Genomic DNA, 6,260 nt, shown 5'->3' with positions numbered 1-6,260 from the left:
GTAGGGCATAAATACAAGAGCCAGGCAACCCAGCTTGGCCAAAACTTAAGTCATATCGATGCATATAATGGCGAAAAAGGTACATGCGGAAGTATAACACATGTGTGGGGCATGAGGCCCAGATAAATAATTAAGCTTCTGTGAAAGAAGCCCCCAGGTATGATGAGCGCGGCTAGCGCATCTATAATGTGCAAGCAAGGCACAAGTTGGCCCTTGAAGGCCTAGAGAAAGAATAAAAGAAAGAAAGAAAAACAAGACAGGTAATGTATATGCAAAAAATGGACAGAGGAAGGGGACGAACATAGAGTCCGGTGCTAGGCGTAGAATCTTCGGAGCCTGGCCGCGTTCCATGGGTTCGGCTCGAGTCGATTAGTCAATGCATCCCGCAGTCGGTACGCTCCACCGGTCAGAACTTGGTCAATAATGAAGGGACCTTCCCATTTGGGCTCGAGCTTGTTCTTTTTCTTACCCGGCAGGCATAGAACTAGTTCGCCAACGTTATAAGTTTTGGCCCGTACTTCTCTGCTTTGGTATCTGCGAGCCTGTTGCTAATAAAATGCGGAATAGTCTACGTCGCGCTCCTCCTCCAGGGTGTCCAGACTGTCCCGCCGATCGAGCTTGGCTTCTCTTTCTTCGTACATGCGCACTCGAGGTGAGTCATGAATTATGTCATAGGGCAAGACTGCCTCTGCGCTGTACACCATAAAGAAGGGTGTATATCTGGTACTACGATTCGGCATGGTCCGCAGCCCCCAGAGTACGGAGTCGAGCTGCTCTACCCAGTGCGTGTTAGACTCCGTTAAGGAATGCACTAATCTGGGTTTAATGCCGTTCATTATAAGACCGTTTGCTCGCTCAACTTGGCCGTTGGTTTGTGGGTGATAGATTGAAGCGTAATCGAGCTTGATGCCCATTTTGCTGCACCAGAGTTTTACCTCATCGGCCGTGAAGTTCGTGTCGTTGTCAGTGATGATGTTGTGGGGGATGCCATAATGGTGTACGACCCCGGATATGAGGTCTATCACCGGTCCGGATTCGGCTGTTTTAACAGGTTTGGTCTCTATCCATTTGGTGAATTTATCCACCATGACCAGTAAGCATTTTTTCTTGTGGGTTCCCCCTTTAAGGGGTCCAACCATGTCAAGCCCCCAGACCGCGAAGGGCCATGTAATGGGGATTTTTTGGAGGGCGGTGGGTGGCATGTGGCTTTGATTTGCAAAGAGCTGGCAACCGGCGCAACGTTGGACCAAGTCCTGTGCATCTGCCCGGGCCGTTGGCCAATAGAATCCTGTACGGAAGGCTTTGCTTACAAGAGCCCGGGCTGCGGCGTGGTGACCGCCTAGTTCGGCGTGAATTTCTGCTAAAAGGTTCCGCCCTTCCTCTTTGGAGATGCATCTTTGAAGGACTCCGGTAGTGCTTTTTTTGTATAATTCTCCCTCATGGACCCTGTAGGCCTTGGATCATCGCACTATGCAGCGTGCCTCATTTTGGTCCTCCGGAAGTTCCTGTCTAGTTAGGTAGGCCAGGAATGGTTCTGTCCATGGGGCAATGATGGCCATTATTATGTGGGCTGAAGGTGTTATTTCGGTGGCGGAGCCTTCGATTGTGTCAGAGTGTTCGGTATCGAGTATTTTGGCCAGGTCCGGACTATTGTTACCGGTGTCCCCTTCCCATACTACGGATGGCTTGAACAGCCTCTCCAAAAATATGTTGGGGGGACCGCATCGCGTTTTGCGCCGATGCGGGCGAGGATATCCGCCGCCTGATTGTTTTCCCGAGCCACATGGTGAAATTCAAGCCCCTCGAACCGAGCTGACATTTTTAGGACAACGTTTTGATAAGCCGTCATTTTTGGATCCTTGGTGTCAAAGTCTCCATTTATTTGGGATATTGCGAGGTTTGAATCCCCACGCACCTCCAGGCGTTGAATGCCCATGGAGACTGCCATCCGAAGACCATGCAACAGAGCTTCATATTCGGCTGCGTTGTTGGAGTCTGGATACAATATTTGCAGTACGGTATCTCCGGTTGGGGACGTCAGGACGACGCCATCCCCTAGACCAGCCAGCATTTTAGAACCGTCGAAGTGCGTGCTCCAATTGGAGTATGGCCGTACTCTTTAGGGGGTTCGGCCTCCGTCCATTCGGCGACAAAGTCGGCCAATACTTGCGACTTAATGGCTCCCTGAGGTTTGTATGTTATGTCGAACGGGAGGAGCTCAATGGCCCATTTGGCAATCCGGCCCGTAGCGTCGCAGTTGTTTATAATATCATTAAGTGGCACTTCCGAGGCTACTGTAATCAAACACTCTTGAAAGTAGTGTCGCAGCTTCCGGGATGCCATGAATACCGCATAGGCTATCTTTTGATAATGTGGGTATCGTGATTTGCATGGAGTGAGGACATTGGATACATAGTATACCGGCTTTTGAAGAGGGAATTTATGTCCGTCAGCTTCTCGTTCGACGATGAGCACTGCGCTTACAACTTGATGAGTTGCCGCAATGTACAACAGCATTGGTTCGCCGATGTTTGGCGCGGCCAGGATTGGGTTGGTTGCCAAAATGGCCTTTATTTCTTCCAATCCGGCTGTGGCAGCGTCCGTCCACTCGAAGTGTTCGGTGCACCGAAGGAGGCGATAAAGGGGTAAAGCCTTTTCTCCTAAGCGGGAGATAAAGCGGCTTAGAGCCGCCACGCATCCAGTTAACTTCTGGATTTGTTTGAGGTCTGTTGGGGTAGCCAACTGTGACAAAGCTCGGATTTTGGCCGGATTAGCTTCAATACCTCTACTGGAGACAATGAAACCCAGGAGCTTTCCGGCTGGTACGCCAAAAACGCATTTTTTCTGGATTGAGCTTGATGTCGTATGTTCGGAGGTTGTCGAATGTGAGCCTCAAGTCATCTATCAGAGAGTCGACGTGTTTGGTTTTGACAACCACATCGTTTACGTATGCCTCTACTGTTTTGCCAATTTGTTTCTCCAGACATGTCTGAATCATGCGCTGATATGTTGCGCCGGCGTTTTTGAGCCCAAATGGCATTGTGTTGAAACAGAAGGGACCGTATGGTGTTATGAATGCCGTTGAGGCTTGGTCGGACTCCGCCATCTTGATTTGGTGGTAACCGGAGTATGCGTTGAGGAAACACAATGACTCGTGTCCTACGGCAGCATCAATAATTTGATCAATGCGGGGGAGGGGGAAGGGGTCCTTTGGGCAAGCTTTATTGAGGTCCTTGAAATCGACACAAAGGCGCCAGGATTTATCCTTCTTTGGTACCATCACCAGGTTTGCTAGCCAGTCCGGGTGTTTTATTTCTCTGATGAATCCGGCCTCCAATAACTTGGCTAGTTCCTCTCCCATGGCCTGTCTCTTAGGTTCGGAGAAACGTCGTAGAGCTTGCTTGACCGGCTTGAATCCCTTTAGGATATTGAGGCTATGCTTGGCCAGCCTGCGTGGGATTCCTGGCATGTCTGAGGGATGCCAGGCGAATATGTCCCAATTCTCGCGCAGGAACTCTCGTAGTGCGGCGTGCACGGCGGGGTTTAACTGTGCCCCGATGGAGGCTGTTTTTTGTAGGGTCCGTTGGGTGGACTTGGAATTTGACTATTTCATCCGCTGGTTTAAAAGAGGTGGACTTGGATCTCTTATCGAGTATCACGTCGTCCCTGTCCACTGTGGAGCGTAGCGTGGTTAATTCCTCGGCCAAGAGGGCTTCGGATAATGCCTCGAGGGCTAGTGCGGCTGTTTTGTTCTCGGTGCGGAGTGCTGTGTCTGGATCACTGGTGAGGGTGATGATTCCATTGGGCCCGGACATTTTGGGCTTCATGTACCCATAATGGGGTACGACTTGGAAGATCGTGAGCGCCTCACGTCCTAAAAGGGCGTGGTATCCACTGCTGAACGGGGCCACTTGAAATGTAATTTCTTCGGACCTATAGTTCTCTGGCGTACCAAATACCACATCTAGTGTGATTTTCCCAGCGCATCATGCCTCCTGACTGGGTATGATTCCCCTGAAGGTTGTGCTACTTTGCTCAATGCGTTTCCAGTCTATTTCCATTTTTTGAAGAGTTTCCTCATAGATGAGGTTTAATCTGCTGCTGCCGTCCATGAGTACTTTGGTGAGTCGAAAGCCGTCCACAATTGGACTGACGACCAGTGCGGCTGGTGCTCGGGCTGTTCGGAATTTAGGTTCGTCACTGGCATTGAAGGTAATAGCCGTGTCACTCCATGGATTTATTGCTGCTACGTGGCAGATTTCGGCCATGCTGCGGAGTGTTCGCTTGCGCCTATTATTTGAAGCGAAGGTCTCAAAGACTGTTAACACGATATTGTTATCCACGAGATGGTGCTCTGTGGCATTTGGGATAAGAAGATCCTCGCCACTTTTGGCCACCTGCCGGAGTATCCAACATGCTCTAAGGCTGTGCGTTGGTATTGTATCCGCTGTACTATGAATTTTGCAGGGTCCGTTAAGCCATCCCTCCAGTACGGTCCCATGCCCTGTAGAGGGTTTTTGTTTCTTTGCAACTAGCTTGGGTGTCTTATGATAGTGCACCCTTTTACTTCGGACTGGGTGTATATTCGGAGCCGGATTATCCCAAAATTTCGTTTCGGTTTTCCAGGTGCTTTCCATCGCACAGTACTCTCATACTATGGATGCCAAGTTAGCGAAGCGTGATATGTCACGGCGACTTAAGGCGTTAAGGATTCCCTTATCCGTGCAATTATTGCAGAAAAGTGAGATTGCATCTTCCTCACGATAGTCCTTAACCTTGTTCATCACAAGGAGGAATATGACCCAATAATGATGTACTGTTTCATGGGGCTCTTGCCTGATGTGGGAAAGATCATTTATGTCTGGGTGGGTGGGTGGGTGGATTTGAGTCCGAACCCCTACCCGATCTGAGACCCAGGGGCCGAGGAGTTTCCAATATTGGAAGTTCGGGTTCCGGAGTGCTGCCCGATAAGTCTGGCCCGCTGCCTGATTCTAGATTCAGGGCTTGGGTGATGTCCTCCCGTAAGCGGGTATCCGGCTCGGAGAGCTCAGGAATCCGGACATAGTTAGTCCTCAAAATAGAGGAAGAGTTGCCGCATTGTTCCTCCACCACCGCAACGTGATGGGTGACCGATGGAGAGTTAATCTCCCTTTGATCGGGTTTAAGCCCAATCCGATCATAGTCCATAGCGACTCCCAAGGAGGCGATGCGATCCAAGAGTTTGTTTAGGGAAGAGAGCTCCATTGGATCCATCTGCTTGGCGAATTCCGAGCCGACGTGGAGGCTGTTTTTGATGACCTGAGAAGTCATCCTCGGTGCAGCGGCCGAACAGGCAGTCATGACGAAACTGCCTAGCCGGAGAGTTTGGCTGACATCCATAGCTCCCCCGGCGGTAATGTTGTTTTTAACAACAAGATGAGGCATCCTTCCTTACGGCGACGTCACAGAGGAACTCTCAATGAAAGCACCAATGTCGGTGTCAAAACCGGCGGATCTCGGGTAGGGGGTCCTGAACTGTGCGTCTAAGGCGGATGGTAACAGGAGGCAGGGAACACGATGTTTTACCCAGGTTCGGGCCCTCTTGATGGAGGTAAAACCCTACATCCTACTTGATTTATTCTTGATGATATGAGTATTACAAGAGTTGATCTACCACGAGATCGGAGAGGCTAAACCCTAGAAGCTAGCCTATGGTATGATTGTATGCTGTCCTATGGACTAAAATCCTCCGGTTTATATAGACACCGGAGGGGGCTAGGGTTACACAAGGTCGGTTACAAAGGAGGAGATATCCATATCCGTACTGCCTAGCTTGCCTTCCACGCCAAGTAGAGTTCCATCCGGACATGAGACGAAGTCTTCAATCTTGTATCTTCATAGTCCAACAGTCCAACCAAAGGATATAATCCGGCTGTCCAGATACCCCCTAATCTAGGACTCCCTCATTAAGGGATAGTTATATGATCCAATTATGTTATTATTGTTGAGAGAACTTGCACTGGTGAAAGTACGAACCCTAGGCCTTGTTTCAACGCATTGCAATACCGTTTTCGCTCAGTTTTATCATTAGTTACCTTGCCGTTTTTATATTTTCAGATTACAAAAACCTATATCTACCATCCATATTGCACTTGTATCACCATCTCTTCGCTGAACTAGTGCACCTATACAATTTACCATTGTATTGGGTGTGTTGGGGACACAAGAGACTCTTTGTTATTTGGTTGCAGGGTTGTTTGAGAGAGACCATCTTCATCCTA

This window comes from Triticum urartu, chromosome 3A (assembly GCF_056163025.1).
Source record: "Triticum urartu cultivar PI428250 chromosome 3A, HENAU_Tu73, whole genome shotgun sequence".
Taxonomy (NCBI): domain Eukaryota; kingdom Viridiplantae; phylum Streptophyta; class Magnoliopsida; order Poales; family Poaceae; genus Triticum; species Triticum urartu.
Note: the sequence above shows the minus strand (reverse complement) of the source record.